The sequence below is a fragment of the Tiliqua scincoides genome, chromosome 2 (assembly GCF_035046505.1).
Source record: "Tiliqua scincoides isolate rTilSci1 chromosome 2, rTilSci1.hap2, whole genome shotgun sequence".
Classification (NCBI taxonomy): Eukaryota; Metazoa; Chordata; class Lepidosauria; order Squamata; family Scincidae; genus Tiliqua; species Tiliqua scincoides.
This window is the reverse complement of record NC_089822.1, coordinates 66906833-66926777: the sequence shown is the minus strand read 5'-3', so window position 1 is coordinate 66926777 and position 19945 is coordinate 66906833.

Here is a 19945-nt window from a genome sequence, read left to right as displayed (position 1 = left end):
TGCCTATGGTTGCTGCTCTCTCCAGGGGGTATTCATCCTGTTGTAATTAACATGTTATTTGATTCAGTGGCAACAATGGTCAGGATTTGTGTGTGTTCTCCCCTTTTCATTTTGCTTCGGATGGATTTTTGCTTCCCCTTAGATATGCTGATATTAATTAACTACCAATATTAGTTTATATATTTTTCATGTTTCCCTAAATTCATGAATAAATGATTAGTTTGTAGATGTTGCTTAGGGGTTTGTTTTTGGGGTTTGTTTTTACCAAACCACCTTAATCTTGGAAGGCTTCATTTTTTTTTTCACCTTCCCAGGTTTTTCTCACTAACAGAGGCAGCTGAAAATAGTTGAAATTCCTGGCTGTGTTTCTGATGATCTCAAGAAACAATTTTGTTTTGCTGTTAGTGTCTCTTATCAAAACTATCAAGGGTGAAATACTGTTCCCATCTCAGTCAGTGAGAGACTTGAGGGAACAAACAAGAGCAGGCCTCCTCTTGGTGTGCTTTTTGAATACTCTGTACAGAGAAAAGTAACTCAATTTTCTTTTAAAGCAAGATGGCGATCTCTTTGCATGTCCTTCTATTTTTCCTTCACCACTAGACAATGGCAAGCTCATGTTTATACTGAAGGACACCTTCCTGTGGGTTTTGTATTTCTCATCGTATGTTGACTGGAATCAAAAGAAAGTTTGGCACATCTAAGGCCTCATTTGAACATTACAGATTTGAAATTTGGGCAGACAACACATGGGGGAAAAAGCAATGGGGGTAGTTCTCATTCATAAATTACTCCTGTGTAAGTAACAGACATCACAGCTACTGGGTACACATTTCCACTGCTATAACTGATGTTCCTTCAAGCGTCCATCATGCAAACAGTATGGCTTGGCAGGCAACTATGGCTTAGCCAGGTCCAAATGTTAGAGGATACACTACAAAGCATTTCAGGTTTGCTTATGAGACCCACCCACTCACCCCCCCCCCCAAAAAAAATTGTGAAACTTTCAGCATGAGAGCCTTTCATGACATGAGATAAATGTACATGGATTGTGTTATTCTACTTCTACAACTACTGTTCCTACTCCAGGCCTATCCAACTGTTACTGCACATCCTATCCACTGTTGCCGCTTCAGTCCTATTTTCAACTACAGCAATAATAAACATAAACGATGATTATGCAGATGATTTTGCAGATAAAATCGATTGCATTCGTTACGACTTGGATGCCACATTGACAATGTCTGATGATGTCCCCCTGGCAACTGCTTGTCCAGTTTTGTGGATTCTTTTCAGCTTGTGCAGCCTGAGGATGTGGACAGACTCCTTTGGAGTGTGAGGCCGTCTGCCTGCCTGTTTGACCCTTGCCCAATTTGGCTGATAAGAGCTGCCCGGGGTGGACTGGCTGAGTGGACGGGGAGGGTGGTCAACTCTTCTTTGGGGGAGGGGACATTGCCACCTGCTTTGAAGCGGACGGTGGTTCGCCCCCTCCAGAAGAAGCCCTCCCTGGATTCCACTGTGTTGAACAACTATCGGCCAGTCTCCAACATCCCTTTTCTGGGCAAGGTAATTGAGCGGGTGGTGGCGGCCCAACTCCAGAGGGTCTTGGATGAAGCGGATTATCTGGATCCTTTTCAATCTGGTTTCAGGCCGGGCTTTGGGACAGAAACTGCCTTGGTCGCCTTGGTGGATGACCTACGCCGGGGACTGGACAGGGGGAGTGCGTCCCTGTTGGTCCTGCTGGACCTCTCGGCGGCTTTCGATACCATCGACCATGGTATCCTTCTGGGCCGATTGGCCGAGCTGGGAGTTGGAGGCACTGTTTTGCGGTGGTTCCGCTCCTACTTGGAGGGTCGGTCCCAGATGGTGGTGCTGGGGGATGCCTGTTCGACACCCTGGCCATTGAGGTGCGGGGTGCCGCAGGGTTCAATTCTGTCCCCCATGCTATTTAATATCTACATGAAACCGCTGGGTGAGGTCATCCAGGGGTTTGGAGTGGGGTGTCATCAATACGCTGATGACACCCAGCTTTATCTCTCCTTTCCTCCAGACTCCAGGGTGGCGGTTGAGGGCCTGGAGCGCTGTCTGGAAGCAGTGAGGATCTGGATGGGGGCTAACAAGCTGAAATTAAATCCGGATAAGACAGAGGCTCTCCTGGTTCAGAAATCCTCGATGCAGGTGCTGGATTATCGGCTTGCTCTGAATGGGGTTGCACTCCCTCTGAAGGAGCAGGTCTGCAGCTTGGGGGTCCACCTGGACTCGCAGCTGCTCCTGGATTCCCAGGTGGCGGCTGTGGCTAGGAGGGCCTTTGCTCAGCTTCAGCTGGTGCACCAGCTGCGTCCATACTTGGATCGTGCAGACCTGGCCACGGTGATCCATGCTATGGTGACATCGAGGTTAGATTATTGTAACGCGCTTTATGTGGGGCTGCCCCTGAAGACGGTTCGGAAACTGCAATTAGTGCAGAATGCGGCGGCCCTTGTGGTCACTGGAGCTAGGCGGTTTGACTCTGTCAGCCCGCTTCTCCGGGGGCTGCATTGGCTGCCCATTCATTTCCGGGCCCAATTCAAGGTGCTGGTTTTGACCTTTAAAGCCCTATACTGCTCTGGGCCAGGTTATCTTAGAGATAGCCTACTTCCGCACAATCCGGCTCGTCCTCTCAGGTCATCAGAGAAGGCCTTTTTACAAGTGCCGCTGCCCAAGGAGGTTCGTGGGGCAGCGGCAAGAAATAGGGCCTTCTCAGTAGTGGCACCAACGTTATGGAACTCCCTTCCCCTTGACTTGAGAATGGCTCCCTCTCTTGAGACCTTTCAGCGAGGCCTGAAGACCTTGTTGTTTAACCAAGCCTTCTGACTTTATGGCCTTTTTAACATCTTTTATACATCTTTTAGTTGCTTTTTTACAGGCCCGATTCCTCCAAGAACTGCTGTTTTATGCTCTTTTATTCTGACTTTTATCTGACTACTGTTTTTATGGGTTCTGCTAATGTGTTTTTTAATATGTTTTTATCTGTTGCGAAATTATGTTTTAATCTGTTTTATATGTTGTTAGCTGCCCTGGGTCCCTTTGGGGAGAAGGGCGGGATAAAATTAAAGTTTTTATTATTATTATTATTATTATTATTATTATTATTATTATTATTATTATTGTGATTCATTTTTATTGATTTTCACATTATTGCTTTATCTTATAGCTTATATTTTCCCCTTTCAAAATATTTGTGCTCTTTTCTTTGTTCCAGACACATTTATACAATCTTGTACCTTATTTAATCATTCTAGCTTGACAGTGGATGCCATCCTTTGCTGAATACCTACAGTATGCTTGTGAAACGTACTACTAAACTGGTAGTAGGCGAAAGGGCTAACTTCATGTCTCGAAACGTAGCTGACTGATGTCATCAAGTGGTGACAGTCTTAGCCAAGGTGAACTCTCAATTTAATAGACTGAGGGCACAATCCTAACCAACTTTCCAGTACCGAGGTAAGGGCCATGCAGCTTTGAAGTAAGGGAACAAACATTCCCTTACCTTGAGGAGGTCTTGGGAACTGCCACCCAACTGGATGCAGCACATGCCCAATTGGCACAGTTATGTCAGTGCTGGAAAGTTGGTTAAGATTTGGGCCTTACAGCCCAATGCAAACCTCAGGCTGAGCTGGTGCAGGCTGCTGCATTGGCTCTTGAGCGTTGCTAACATGCTGTAAGGCATGTTTACACTGACTCAGGAGTTAATGGGAAGGTGTGGAGTTCTGTGCTGGCTCTCTAGGGCCAGATCCAGCCCCTGCACTGGCTGGATAGTACCCTATGATTGCACTGGGCAGCTCACAGGAAGTGAGAAGGAGGGTGGTCCGGGGTATGGAGGGGGCATTTTCAGAGTTGAGATGGAATAGGCACCAGATTGGGCCCGGGAGGTGGTGGAATTGGTGGCAGCAATGTGTGCTATATCCAACCCCACCCCATCCTCAGTCATTACAATGCTCATTATTTCCAAAGGGCACAATCCTACCCTGCGCTGGAACAGGCAAGCCAGGAGGCTTGTGCTGTATCCAGTGCAGGATGGGGGCCAAAAGCAGCTCAGCCAGAGACAAAGGGAAACTTTTCCCCTTACTTCTGGGAAAGGCACTCTTGCCCCTATGGGTCTCCTCAGACGCACCACCTCTTGAGGTGGATCAAGTCTGAGAAGAGCGGAGCAGCTTCAAGCCACTCCAATCTCCCTGTTAACGGGGTTGGGATCCAGCATAAAGGCCGGATCCCAGCCCCGCCTCCCACTCCCCGCCTGCCCGCCCCCGGAGCCGCCCACCGCCCACCCAGGAACTCCTGCCTCCTCCCCACCCCCTCCCTGCTCCCTCTCCGCCTACCTCAGTGCCTTGCATTTGTCTAGCCGGGCTGACGCAAGGCTCAGTGCCTCCGGCAGCGCGGAGGCTTGTTCCAGCCTCTGCAGGCTGGCATGTCCCTGCTTGCTGGCCTAGCCGACTCCTGAGGAGGCACAAATGTGCCTTATGGCATGCTGGCAAGTGAAGGGCAGGATTGCACCCAAAGTCTTAAATCAGGGTCTGTTAAATCATGTAGTTGTAAAAACTTTCAGAAAACCCAGATCTATCTTGACTCTGTTAATGATACAAAATTCACCACTATAGAAATCTGGAATTCAATATATATTTTTCACATGAAGAGCCATATAAATACCACATAGGCCTACTGAGTTACAACCGCATCTCCTCCAAATGTTCAGAAATCACTGTTCCTGGAGATATATATCATATTTAAATCATTGGTTTGCATCATTTCGAGGCCAATCATTTCAGTTGCAACAGGTTCTCTCCATTCCTGTTCTGTTTTTTTTTTTTTTTAAGTTAAAAGATAAGGGCATTCCAAATGTTTCTTACTGGAGCCTCACTAACTCAACAATAAATTCTTATGTATTAATTTCCACCATCCTAAAATGAAAAGCAAAGCTCTTTACTGGAGGGAAAGAAATAACAGCTATAGCATTTCAAAGTATAAGTTTAACATCCTTTGTTGGTAAATTTATGAAGAGAAGAATAAAAGAATTCACAAAACCTTCACAAGACACTAATGAAGGGATTGAGATGGAGTGTTTACTGAAATGTGTGCCAGCATTGAAGTTTTCACCTATAATGGAGAATGGAGAGCAATTAGCAACGTGTAAATTTTTCACTCTGGGTTCACCCTTTGCAGCAGTCACTGCCGTGCTCTTCAAGACTAATTTAAAATACTGTTCACAAAGAATTTGAATGATATTATCAGGAGTGTTAAGACACAGGATAGAAAACGTCTATCTCTGACACGCAGCATGTGTGCTTGCCAAATATCATTAAGCTGATTTTGATGCAAGGATTCCAAAAGAACAGCTTACATGAACAGAGACAACAACATGATAGGAACTCACAAACAGCTGAAGAAAGTTAGCATTGTTAAAAGGATGTGGTTTTTCTTAAAAAGAAAAAAAAATCCACAGGTGCTTGAAGGGTTTATTATGTGATCTTTGAAAGGATCACATTCTGTTCAAGGTGGAGCAGTAGTTAGAGGGGGAGCAAAGCACTAAGTTTTGCAGGGAGCCTCACTGCGCCCTGCAAGTGGCCCCTCCCTCTTCCCTTCCGAGCCAGTCCAGGCTGCTAGTCACCAAGGCCATTATGCTCTTGCTCTTCCACCAACCACATGTTTCTGTATGTTTTGTTGTATCTTCTATATATTTTTTGAAACTTCTGAGCAGGATTCTTTTAACCTTAATCAGACTTAATCCAATGGATTAAGTCTAGTTCAGGCTTAATCCAGTGGTTCCCAAACTGGTGGGTTGTGACCCACCAGGGGAACCAGGCGAGGGCAATTCCCGCTTAAACAAAGTGGCTCAGGAATTAGTGCCACAGCATTAGCCACACCGTGGGGACCAAGGGGCTGTAAAACTTACCTGAGAGTTGTGCTGGCTTCCTGGAGGGCCTGGGAGGCTTGCAGCCCCCTCTGCAGGCCTCCCACCTGCTGGAAATAATTTTGATTTCCAATTAGTCCTATTTTCAGCAGTGGGGAGAACTCCAGAGGGTCTGAGAGCCTCCTGGATCCTCCCAGAGACCATTGTGACTACCCAAGTAAGTTTTACAGCCCCTTGGTCCCTGTAGTGCCACAATTGCTGTGACACCATCGCTGGCCCCTTGCCCCACCCCCACAAGGACTTAGTGGGTTCTGAACTCCTCTGTCGGAGTTTGGGAACCATTGACTTAGTCAATTTGTGTCTAACTGCATACCTGATGCTTTACAGGGTTCATACAGCTTTCCTCTTTATACTCTTTATAGCCTTCATACTCTTTATAGCCTTCATAGATCTCATGAAGGACTTCGACCTGGTCAGCAGGGATGGCCTCTTCAAGATTCTCCCCAAGATTGGATGTCCACCCAGGCTCCTCAGCATCATCAGATTCTTCCACAAGGACATGAAGGGCACTGTTGTCTTCGATGGCTCCACATCAGACCCCTTTGACATCCGAAGCGGCGTGAAGCAGGGCTGTGTTCTTGCACCAACCTTGTTTGGGATTTTCTTCGCTTTCATGCTGAAGCAGGCCTTTGGAACCGCAACAGAAGGCATCTATCTCCGGACCAGATCAGACGGAAAGCTCTTCAACCTCTCCAGACTGAGAGCAAAGTCCAAAGTCCAGCTGAAATGTCTGCGTGACTTCCTCTTTGCCGACGATGCAGCTGTCACTACCCACTCTGCCAAAGATCTCCAGCAGCTCATGGATCGTTTTAGCAAGGCCTGCCAAGATTTTGGACTGACAATCAGCCTGAAGAAAACACAGGTCATGGTTCAGGATGTGGACTCACCTCCCTGCATTACAATCTCTGCGCATGAACTGGAGGTTGTCCATGACTTTGTGTACCTTGGCTCAACAATCTCTGACACTCTTTCTCTCGATACCGAACTAAACAAATGCATCGGTAAAGCAGCTACCATGTTTTCCAGACTCAAAAAGAGAGTCTGGTCCAACAAGAAGCTGATGGAACATACCAAGATCCAGGTCTACAGAGCTTGTGTGCTGAGTACACTTCTGTACTGCAGCGAGTCATGGACTCTTCGCTCACAACAGGAGAGGAAACTGAACGCTTTCCACATGCGCTGCCTCTGACGCATTCTCGGCATCACCTGGCAGGACAAAGTTCCTAACAACACAGTCCTGGAACGTGCTGGAATCCCTAGCATGTATGCACTGCTGAAACAGAGACGCCTGCATTGGCTCGGTCATGTCGTGAGAATGGATGATGGCCAGATCCCAAAGGATCTCCTCTATGGAGAACTCGTGCAAGGAAAGCGCCCTACAGGTAGACCACAGCTGCGATACAAGGACATCTGCAAGAGGGATCTGAAGGCCTTAGGAGTGGACCTCAACAAGTGGGAAACCCTGGCCTCTGAGCGGCCCGCTTGGAGGCAGGCTGTGCAGCATGGCCTTTCCCAGTTTGAAGAGACACTTGGCCAACAGTCTGAGGCTAAGAGGCAAAGAAGGAAGGCCCATAGCCAGGGAGACAGACCAGGGACAGACTGCACTTGCTCCCGGTGTGGAAGGGATTGTCACTCCTGAATTGGCCTTTTCAGCCACACTAGACGATGTTCCAAAACCACCTTTCAGAGCGCGATACCATAGTCTCTCGAGACTGAAGGTTGCCAACAGCTTTCCTATGGGCACAATAAGTTGAGAAATGTGTTAGATGTTCTCTACAGCCAAAATGGGAAGCACACAGAGGCCTTCCACTAAAGCTGCAATCCTAAGCATACTTCCTTGAGAGTCTCACTGAACTGAATGGGACTTACTTCTGAGTAGATATGCATAAGCTTGTACTGTAAGATACCTTCTGCTGGTTTCATAAACATGCTTGCCCCGACAATGTCCTCTCCTCAGGGCAGGTAGCATTGCCAAGGAGAAAGTGTCTCACACAGAGCTTGTACTTCATCTCTCCCCTGTCTTGGAACCACCTGCACATGCTACATTGAGCCCTCATTTCTGATTTGCAAGCTGGCAAGCTAAATTTACAAACTTACTTTTCCTCCATTGCATGAAACAATTTGGTCAAGTGTTATAAAGTTTTATGGAGGGAGACAACACTTTACATTCATTTCAAGGTTGCCGAATTTAAATACAATGTTTCCTCTTGCAATTACTACTGGGAATGGCAGCAATAGGAACAGTCAGAGGAGTTTCAAGTTCTCAATTACCTCATGCTAACTATGATGCCTCAATATTTTTATGCTCCGTTTGAAACACAAATCTAAATTATAGCCTGGAATTTGACTAGCAAGAGCAAGTGAGGAGTTCACAGAGGAGAAAATGTACGTTCAGTACCAGCGAACATAGCAGGAGCTGCTTATCGCTGTTTATCAGAACACGCGAGATGGTGCTCAGCTCCCTAATCTCTAGAAAGAGGTGCAGGTGGCATATGAACTGAAGCTGAACTAATACACTCCTGGACATGACTATCACACTTACACATCTAAGAGTAATGCTGGTTTCTCCAGCACTGCCAAGGTGTGAGCTTGTTCCTTGCCTCTGAACAGGCATGTCCTCTATGTCCACATCAACAGACCATCAGAATCACTGCCTTTCAGTTCACTTATCCACATCCAGTCCGTTACTGACCTTAGTCATTCTGGAGGATGCTTCCACGTCTCATAAAAAGGGAGTCAAGAACGAAAGTGGGTGTTGTCCAGTAGTGTAGCAAGAGGCGGGGCAAAACGGTAAGTACTGCAGGCACTGCAACATGCCATGTAAGCGGCCTCTCCCACTCACTGTTGGAGTCATTTTGGGCAGCAACAACAAGTAGGGAACACCATTTGGTTCAGTAAGCACCTGCGTGTTGCTGCCCAGAATGGCTCTGACAGTGAGTGGGAGGGGCCTCTTACACATTATATTGCAGCACCTGCAGTGGTTACCATTCCCCCCCCCAGCTACACTACTGGTGTTGTCAGCATGTGGATAATAGCATACGCCAAACCCCAGAATGACTTTTCATGTAAATGAGAACATCAGAAGATTCCATTTCAGTGTTGGCAACATGAGATATCCGTATTGGATTCCTCTAATTCCCTGGCCATAACCCCATCAGGAATGATGCACCATAGCTTGGGCTATCAAGGGGCTTTGAGAGTCTCCTCATGCTGACAGCAAGCCATCTTTGGAGCAGATGTCTTTTGTAAGTTCCTGCAAGATTGAGGAAAACAATGCCATGCCAGGACCCTTGGCACGGGCCTCTGGCAGGTACTATCATGCTGTAGCAAGAACCACCAGATCACACAATACTTACAGAAGTAACAGCAAAGGGTTTAACTTCTGTTTCAGTGCATCTTCTTCCCACCCATGCCTGCCTTGTGGGATTTGCAGTAAGATGGGAATCACTGGCCCACCAGAACTGCAGACAACCAAAAGGAGGATTCTTGATTCAGTATTGGTTCGGCGGTGCTGGAGCTGGATTTGCCGAATGTATGGGAATTCCCCCAATGTTCTACTAGCAATTACATTTTCTTATTTAGGTTGAGGAGATGTTATTATTTCTCCAAATCACAGAATGGAGAGAACTTCTGAGTAGCCTATGCTACAGTGTAGCAGCTGTAATGGAACTGAGCGTTAGTAAGCCTCGTCTGGTACTCTTCTCAAGTTCTGATGCCTGGTACATTTGGGAGTGTACTTGTGCCTTGCCCTCAGGTTTTCAGCAGCCTGGTACAGGTTTTCAGCAGCCCCCTTTGCTGCAGTCCCCTTGGTGCTCAAGTAAACACTATCTGCTTTTTCTCGCCCCCCCCCCCAGTTCTTCAGATGTTCCTTTCTTAGGAACTGGACACTGGATCCTAAGAGAGGAGTATGGAGATACCACTCCTTCCTCCTCCTCTTTCATCTTGGCTATTCAGGTTGGAAGGGAAGTGATCTCTGAATGCTCTTCCTTCAGCTTTGGTGGATGCTGTCAGTGCCCTCCAAACCTGGTCTGTGTGAGTGGGTTTCTCAGAAGATGGGGCCTCTGAGGAAGCCCAGTTATGGATAGAGAGAGAAAAAACAGTGAAGGTGTGAGCTGCTCAGTGAACAACTCACACAGTTAGCACATTTTGTGTGCATTGGGGGGTGGCGATTCAGCACTCAGGAACATCTGAGCCCTCGCTAGGGCCAGATCTGGCTAAACTCCGAAGCAAACCCTACTTGCAATGCAGCAAACATTAGCATAAACAGGTACAGGATATAGATTGGACTGTATAGTGAGTATACATTCCTGAGAATTTATACATATACTGAGTATACTTATACTGAGAATATATACTGAATGTATACCGAGTCCTGATGTATTTTTGTATTTCATGGCTTTTATTTTTTTTTAAATCTGTGGCTCCATTCAAGAACTTCTCCTATGTTCCCGCCAAAAGAAAATGCATTAGATATATGTCCTACAAAGACTTGTAGGAGTCAAAGACAAATCTTTGTAGGACATCTGCCTCATACAGCATCTTACTGAGGCTGGATGGGAATTTTTTTTTTTTTAATGTTCTTCTAATGAAAAGCCCTTTGTGTCTAAAATACATTGGAACTCAGTCTATACTTCTACTTCCTGTACCTCCAATTCAAATTCTCTTTCATTGCCTTGGGATTTGTGGCATTACACTCTTCGGCTGTACCTTTGTAACCTACCACTCAGAAAGGATGAAGAGACCTTCTTCACAGCCATCCTTTTTATTGCAGTAGTTGTAATGTCACAGCTTAGCTACAAAGACTCCATCACTTTCAGATTAGCCCTGAAAGACGTGCCGATGCAGGCCTTTCATGTCACTAAGTTTTCATAGCCTGGAAAACCTTTGGTTCTCATTCGCATCCTTTCAGTCCACAAAGGACCTTGACCCACCCATCCAAGGGAAGCTGCATCAAGACTTCCTGTTGTAGAAGCAGTGTCTTTGGAGGCTGATTTTAAAAAGCTTTAATAATGTGCTTAGGATGCCTTTCCAGTCTCAGGAAAACCAGTGAGAAGCTCATATACTGACAGTTTTATCCATTTTTGGTATTAAAACAGAGTTAACTTTGGGAACATGGTCCTCCATAATCATATTACTTTCAAAATTTCAAGGCAGAATACTTAACGTGATTCTCAAGGGACTTGCTTCCTGAAGGAAGAATATATTGTTGGGATCTATTTGGAAAGGCGCTTTGTAAACAGGTAAAATGCTGTACTAGAATTTTTTCAAAAAGAAAATCCCCACACGTACTAGAGGTGCTATGCAGAAGAAAATTGCAGGACATGTAATGGGAAAATTTAGCTATCACATATTTCTTTGTATTAACTGAAATAACTCAAAGTTGGAACAGGGAGAGAGGAGAAAAAGCTGAATGACAGGCTGAATAAATGAGATGCAGGAAGACATACTGACAATATAGAAAATGGCTGCAGATTCACATTAACATGCTCCAAGAGAGAAATATAACAATCTGTCCTCTTTTAAATCAGACAAAAGCACAAGGAAAAACACACCTCCTTGTACCGCATATTAAAAGAACAGCAGGGAGTCCTCTGAGGCAGCTCTGTCTGATTTTACAGAGGATTCATTGGCGCTCTGGCTAGGCCAGTCAAATTACTCTAAATACAAATGAAAGTGATATCTGGAAAGGTGGAGAGGGTAGAGGCAACTAATTTAGAGCTATGTTTCCATCGTCAATTTACAATCACTAGTTAATCTGTGATAAACAGGAGACTCGGGTATCTAAGGCTGCAATACAGCACTGAGGCAAGGTAGCAATCGCAGAGGCAACATCATTTAGGCTCCATTTTACAAGCATCATTGTTGAGGCAGCAACTTTTAGGAGCCAGACCAGGATACCAGCTTGGTACAAGGGCCCAACAAGTGAACCCAGACCACTTCTGACACTGCAGAAGAAGTCATTTGCAAGGGAGCAACAGCAACGGCAACGGCCTCTACCATCACACAGCTGTCCCATGCAAGGCCAGTTATGCCATCATGATGGGAACAGGCAGAAAAGAGGCAGGCATCTTTCTCTAATGACTACAGGGGTTTTCTGGCTCACAACTGCAGTGAGGATGGTGAAGATCTGTGTCATCCATGTTGAATACTATTGGTGGCTATGCTAGGATGCTGGAGATCCCAGGGCAGAACTCTACACTAGCTCTCCCCATGGCAACCCCATTGCTCTCTGGTGGGCAAGTGCCAGTGCCCTACCTGGCCTAGTTGTCACCCCTGAGACTATCCCTGTTTATGAGAACAAATGTAGTTGTCACTCAGTGAACTGCTCATTCCATTGTTTGGAATATACTAGCATGAATCCAAGAACCTGGCTGATTTACAAACTTAGGGCCCAATCCTATCCAACTTTCCAGCACCAATGCACATAGTTTGTTTTTAATTGCATTTTCTCTGTGTGTACTTTGCATAGAATGGGAAGGTTTTCAGCCCCAAAGGGGCTCTCAATCAAACAAGAGACACAAGGGAGACAGTGTTGGAAGAGGAGGGGATATATAGGCACGGAAGAACAGGCAAAGAGTATTCATCTTTTAATATACTTGGCAAATGGCCCAATCCAATACAGCAGCATTTCTCAATATTTATCCCATGCCGTACCTCTTCACATGATCCACCTACTGGAAGTACCACTGAAAGTAACTGGTGATGACATCATTGCGAGTTACTTCTGGGTTGAGAGGCCAGATGCAATGTGATAAACACCAGTAAGAGGTTCAGGGTGGACAGGACGGCTTATTAGAGTGTGTGAAAAGCATGATTTGAAGATCTACCCACTGAGCCAAGCTTCCTACTGATGTTTGCTGTCGCAAATTGCTTGTCTTGCTACCAGGCAGCGGATGTCCAGGACTCCCATAAGTTCCACCAGACTTCATCTCGAGTACCACTGGTGGTATCCGTACAACTGGTTGAGAAACACTGCAATAAAGGGCTTACAGCACTGGATCTCCTGACCTGCTGCCATAAGTCCTCTTATGCTGCAAAAGCCACAGCACTGTCATGTGCTTCGGGACATCTACATAAATGGCTAGAGATCCCACATGCATGCCAGAAGCTCCTGGACACTTTGTCAGAACAGATAAGGTGTTGGAGGGTGCAGTTCAGGGGAGGATAAGGGAGGCTTAGGATGGGAAGTGGGCTGAATCACAGGTAGCTTGAGGAAGGCGCAGATCATGGAACCAGAAGTGCACACCAGGATCCTATCCTCCTTTCCCAAAAACGACCTGACCCCAAAAGCTGATCAAGCTTGCAACACTTAAATAGCTGGTATAGATCTGAGGAGACCCATTGGTGACCAGGCGGTCTTCTGGGGGGGAGGGTAAATAAAAATATTTTTACTAGGCAGATCGCAGAGGCAGACTTGTTGCCATCCCACCATAGGATACAGCGCATGATCCATTAGTGGTGCTTGTGTGGGATAGGATTGGAGCGCAAGTTACAGTATCAACGACCTAATTCTTGGAGAGAGGAAGCTAAACAGAACAGTTGGTTCTTGAATAGTTTGAACAGAGCCCAAAGGGGCTCACAATCAAACAAGAGACCCAAGGGAGGAGCCTCTTCCCCAGTTGAAACCAAGAGGAAATGGCTACTTATATATACTAATTATGAATATAATCAACATTTTCTTTTGTTTGTATGAAGTTTTGCCCCTTCTCTGTAGATCAAGCATCAGGGCTGGACTAAGTGTTATGATATATACACTGTGCAGATCAATGGCGGACCTCCATAGCCCCACGCAAGGGTCAGAGATGGCTCCCACCGCGGGATGCTGCTGCCCCCTGTGTGCAAATCCACCCCCCCCCACTTACCTGGAGCACATGGTGTCTTGTACAACTCCATGATACTTTGGGGAAGACTCTCTGAGGTTCCTCGATGCTTTAAACTGTGCTTCCAGTAAATCGGAAACACAGTTTCCAACCCCGTCAGGAGCCTCGGAGAGGTTTCCGTGGGTTCTAAAGCTCCACACCTGGGGCATTTGCCCCATCGAGTCTATGGGAGGACCGCCACCGACAGTGATTAAGGTACCAAACATCCACTGAGCCCTTCTGTGGCAAATTTATGTCCTTCCACCTCTGTTATTGTGAGGCTGGGAAAGAGAGGAAAGTAATTAAGAATAGTTTTGCCAGCACTGTAAATCTATGCATTAGAGGTATTAAATTAATAGCTATTTTAACAGGTTGGACCATTCTATCATTATCTCAGGCTTTTGTAGTATCATTCCCTCATTAAACATTCTTGAAGAGGATTTCACTTGAGTTAGATTCTTTAAATTACTGTGCAGTAAATCTATTCTTTTAATTAGTTTATCCCCTTTTGTAAAAGGTATTAATTAACACTGGTTGGGGAAGAGAGAGGTAGAGCAAATGGCTAAAGTAGTAGCCAGGCAGAAGGTTAAGGATTTGCTGTCTTTCGGGAAGCTCACCTTGGAAGCATCTCATTAATAGGAAAAACTTCCAGCCTGACATGCACCAACAAGAGGTTCATTACTGAGCGAACCTCTGCTTAACTGGGATTATTCTTTCCCTTTTCTAAAAAGATGCCTTTATCCTCTGATAACTGAAGTGTCCATGCTTCAGGGTACGAGTCTGACTTAATCGCTGAAATAGTCACGGATTTTTGTTATTGCAGCTAGGATTTTTCCCCCCCTTTCATGTCCTTAGTGGACATGTAAAATGAAAGGACATTGGTGAGGCTATAAAGCTGAACATTTAAAGGGGCGGGGGGAAGCCCAAGCAAATTTAATTCCCAGTCTGAGAATGGAAATGTCATTGCCTTACTCAGAGGGTTAATCATGTTCTAATTTAAACTGGCAAATTTTATAATGACACTGTGAAATTAGCAGCATTTTATTGTGTTAATTATCTGCAGGACACTACATCATTACTTCTAATAAATGTAAATGAGATTGTCTCTCCTAGGACAATATACAGACAAGGTGAATTTTTATTGGCTAAAACCTATTTACTTGATTCCAGGCAAATCTTGCCTTTCTCTCCTTCCTCCCCCTCAACCCAACCAATAAAATACAGTGAGTGATTTATGGTGCTGTATCCTCTTCTTTGGATTTGATTCCCATAAAGTATAGATTATTTTGTAGAAGGTCATTAGAGGCCTTTGCCCATTTGAGCCAATTTGCCCACAGGGGAAAATTTAAAATCATGTGGTATATACAAGGGTTAAAATGTTAGGATTACAGTCTATGTATATCAATAATTAATATTTGGGAGGGTTTTTTGGGGAGGGGGACAAACTTAAAATACCTGCAAGTTTATGTCTTACTCCAGGATCTTCCAAACCCCAACAGAGGGGCCAGATCCGTGGTTTGTACTAACCATCCACCCCGTGAGCGGACCTTACCAAGTGGACCTTACCACATGTCTGTTTCTGGGGACAGGAACTCTGGGCAGTTGCATCTGCCTGAACATCCTTCTGGGATGCCAGACAACAGGTGTGACTGCCCAAAGCATCTATGTACCCTGATTGAGGAGACAGACGTGACGACCCAACGAAACAGTAAGCTGCAGTCCGAACAGTGACAGCATTTTTGTTATGTAGCTGTCGCAAGTTTAGCAACTGCTGTTTACAGCGGAAATTCTAACCACACTTTCCTGAGAGTAAGCCCAATTGAACAAAATAGGACTTACTTCTGAGTAGACCTGGTTAGGATTGTGCCCTTAGCCAATTTCAGGTGGGTCCCCATTCTTTTCAATACTTGATAGACTTGATGCTACCATGGTATGTGACTGTATTTGGGGAAATGTTACAAACCTGTACTTTTAAAAAAGTTCCTATATATATTCTTTTAACAATGATAGTCAATAGGACTTACTCCTGGGTAAGTGTGGGTATGATTGCAGCCTAGGATTGTTAAAACTTTTCCTGCTTGATGGCGTCACTTCCAATCATGACATCACTTCTGGTGGGTTCTGACAGATTCTCATTCTAAAAAGTGGGTCCCGGTGTTAAATGTGTGAGAACCACTGCACTAGATACTGTTGACTGTAAGTAATGCAATGACTTTGATCTAAATTTTTAAAACCCCAGTTATTGGGATTATTACTAAGACACTGTCCTATGTCATTGTTAGGGAAACAGTTCTGCCTAGAGAGGTATCAAATGACAGAATGACAGCATGTCACATTAAAGTCAAACTATCTGGAACATGAACATGGATGGCAAAGTCTACCAGTCTGGATCTTCTGAGGAAACAGGATTATAAGGTGGTGAGAAGCAAAATGCAGGGTCCCATTCTTTCCCATAACATTATATAAAAGGGCTGAAATTAAATTCTGGAAAACTGCACACCAGCCAAAATTAAATTTTATCATTATTGTCCTCTTTCTAACTAGGACTATGGATAAAATCCAAACATATTTGGAACTGACCTACTGAATCTTGATTAGTATCACAAGCACCAGGTGCTATCTCCTACAATATGAGATAGCTAATGTCAACATTTGACTGAATTGCCTTGGGTGTGATCTGCAGCCCAAATCTACCTAAATCCTTCCCCAGCCTGAAGCAGCTATGTTGCATCTGTGCTGCACCTTGAGAGAGAACAGTTGGAAAGTTACTTTTGTTCACTTACCCCAGGAAAAGCCTACACTGCCATGATGGGACTTCTTGGATCTAAACCTGCTATTTAACAGGCGTGAGATGTCTAATGGTGGTGGAAAGGGAGACGAAAGAGTTATAAGTGCATGTAAGTGCTGCCAATCCCACCCCAGCCCACTTCTGCCCTCACCAAGACACCCTCACTCCTTCGCCTCCCTGACCTGTTCTTCCCCCATTATTGCTGGACTCACTTTTCCTAGTCTGGTGGGAAGCCTCCTGAGTTGTTGCATTCGCACACGCGAAATGGCCACCAGAAGCCATTTTACGACAGCAGAACTCTGTTCCATTGTCATATACCCCATTGCATGCTGGTCCAATTCTTGATAAGATTGGGCCACTGGTCTTGTCATTCATTTATTAGGACTCCTCTAGATTGTTTTAGAGCAAAAAAAGATGGATTGTGCTTACAAATTGTGTTATCCTCCAGTCAACTTTTATGGAATTAGACTTTAAACAACTGGCTCTAAAATCTCAAAGTGAATTCTGTGGAGGACCTGGTGGTGGAGGGAAGGGGGATTTGCTTCAGCCCTTGGCAAGCATATAGGTGAGACAAGCAAACATGACATACCAATGGAAGCTGGGGACCTGAAAATATTATGTCTTAGCATGCAGATTATGAGTTCAAACAATAGTTTAAAAAACTAAGTCGTTTTATAATTTTCACTTCACTGCCAATAGTATTCGGTTACCCCTGGGGACTGGGGATAAGAATAGGCCCTCAGTTTGGCTGTACTTGTCGTAAGAGGCGACTAAACAGCCACCGGGTAGATGGGACTCGTCAGCCTAGGAAGGCAGCTCATCTGAGAGAAGGAAAACTCTGATCCCAAACCTCCACTGCCTTGTGGCTACATCCAGTTATGGAAAAGGCTTCAGGAGTCAACCTCGGGGCAAAATCCGGAGCCGGAGTCCCTGAGGCAGTTCATGGCTGAACACAGTCCTGTTCTGGCAACTCCTGCGATGCCGCTGGAACCAACCGTATTGGCCTCTGCCTTTCCATTGGACCATTTCAGCGACGTGGAGAGGGGGGGATTTGCTGCATGGGTAACAGCCCATCCTCCATACCTACTTTACCCAGGCTTCGCGCACTGGAGAGGACACTCTGTTCCAGAACTACCATTCAGAGCGTGACACCATAGTCTTCCGAGACTGAAGGATGCCAACAACAGTATTCAGCGGAGATAGGGGTGGTTTAAATTTTAACTATTTGCTATTCTAAAGAGTGAAACAAAAAAAAAATCAATTCTTATGTCTAGTGCAGAGGAAGACATTTAAGACTGGTTTCAGTTCCAAACGTTCCTAGGGGCATTCCTTACACAAAGTCACAAACAGCCCAGTCCTACCTAAATTCCCCTCCACCGATGCAACCACACTAATAGAGTGTGCCCTGCACCCACAGAAAGGGGGCATTTAGAAAGGTCTCCTCTCAGTAAGTGAACTTTTGTTCACTTACCCCTGGGAAAGCCTCCACCATCACCATAGGACTCTTTGGAGCTACACCTACTGTATGGCAGGCGTAAGTCTAAGACATGTAACAGTAGCAGATAGGGAGATGAGAGGGGTTAGGATCACTGGTGTAGCCCACAGGCATGCCACCCCAGGCCATGCCATTTGCCTACTGCCTCCCCAAAGTAATTGCAGTGACATTATGATATCACTGCAGTTACTTCTGGAGTAGCCAATTGACCACACCAGCGAAGGCTCTGGGGGCAGGCAGAAACTGCCCATGGAGCATCTTTTGGCCAATCGACTGTACCGAGGAAGTCTCCAGGGGTGGCTTCTGCTAACCTCCAGAGACTGTCTTGGCATGCCTGATTGGCCACAATTACTTTTGGGGGGGCTGACAGAGCCCACCCATGGAGTCTTTCTCGACCAATTGGCTGTGCTGAGGAAGTCTCTGGGGAGGCTTCTGCCCACCCCTGGAGCCTTCCTCAGTGCTGCCTATTGGTCACAATTACTTCTGGTGCTGCCAATTGGCCACGCTGGGAAAGGCTCTGGGGGTGGGCAGAAGCCATCCACAGAGACTTTCTCAGCCATACAAAGGAAAGCTCTGGGAGAAGCAGCTTCTGCCTGCCCCTGAAGCCTTTCTCATTACAGTTCGAACGGACCACACCGGGAACCACTGGGCTGATGGGCAGAAGCCAATTTATTACAGTAGATCTGTCATAAAACTGATATCTGTCTCTTTTGTTCGATGCCTCCTTCTGTTTTTCATACAAAAACAACAACCTGTTCACCCTTTGTAAGATGACTTGTAAGATGACTTGTGATTGCAAACTAGAAGTGGGGCGCGATCGCTCCGTTTTCAATTTCTAAAGCTCAGGGAGTTCTGCGGAGGGTCTCACAGGGCTCCGCGCATCCCTGGGAGGTTGCTGCAGGGACTAGTAAGTACATGCCGGCCCTTGTGCCCCCCCTTAGCAATCCTGGGGATTGCATCGCTGCCTTCCCCCTGCCCTACCCCTTAAGGGGGAAGCAGCCAGGACTTTCTGGCTGGGGCGTCATGACACCCCAGTTTGAGAACCACTGACCTAGGCCTTCAGCCAGACTAACGGGCACACTCCTATGCTATGTTTACTCAGCAGTAAGTTCCATTGTGTTCAGTAGATTTTACTCCCAGGAAATCATGCATAGGATTGAAATCTGAGGGCATAGTCCTGCCCTTCACTTGGGCCGACACAAGCCTCTTGCACCGGGCCAGGACGGTTGCAAATATGCCTTAAAGCATGTTTGCACTTCCTCGGGAATAAGCCATGCTGGCACATGGGGGTGTGCCAGTACACGGAGGCTGAATCCAGTGGTGGCTTCTGCCGTGAGCTTTGCGTCAGCCCAGCTGGACCGATGCAAGGCTTTGGGGTAGATGGGGAGGAGGCGGGGAGGATGCGGGAGTGAGACGTTCCTGGGTGGGGGAAGGGCAGGCAGTGAGCAGTCCCACGGGCGGGCGGGTGGGGAGCGGGTGGTGGGGCTGGAATCCAGCACTTATGCTGGATCCCCACCCCTGTTTCCGGGGAGTTCAGAGCGGCTTCAAGCTGCTCCGCTCTCCTTGGACTTGTGCCACCTCAGGAGGTGACGCAAGTCCAAGACGACCCATGGGGCAAGGGTACCTTATCCAGAGGTAAGGGGAAAAGTGCCCCCTTGCCTCTGGCTGAGCTGCTTTTGGCCCCTATCCAGCATTGGATACAGTGCAAGCCTCTTGACTTGCCTGTTCCTATGCAGGGCAGGATTGCGTCGAGTCATATTGCTGTGCTTAATGTCTTCTGAAATTCATTCAGGTTGGATGTGTTATTTACATCAGAATATGCTTGTCCAACTTTCTCTGCTGTACTAACCCTATAAATG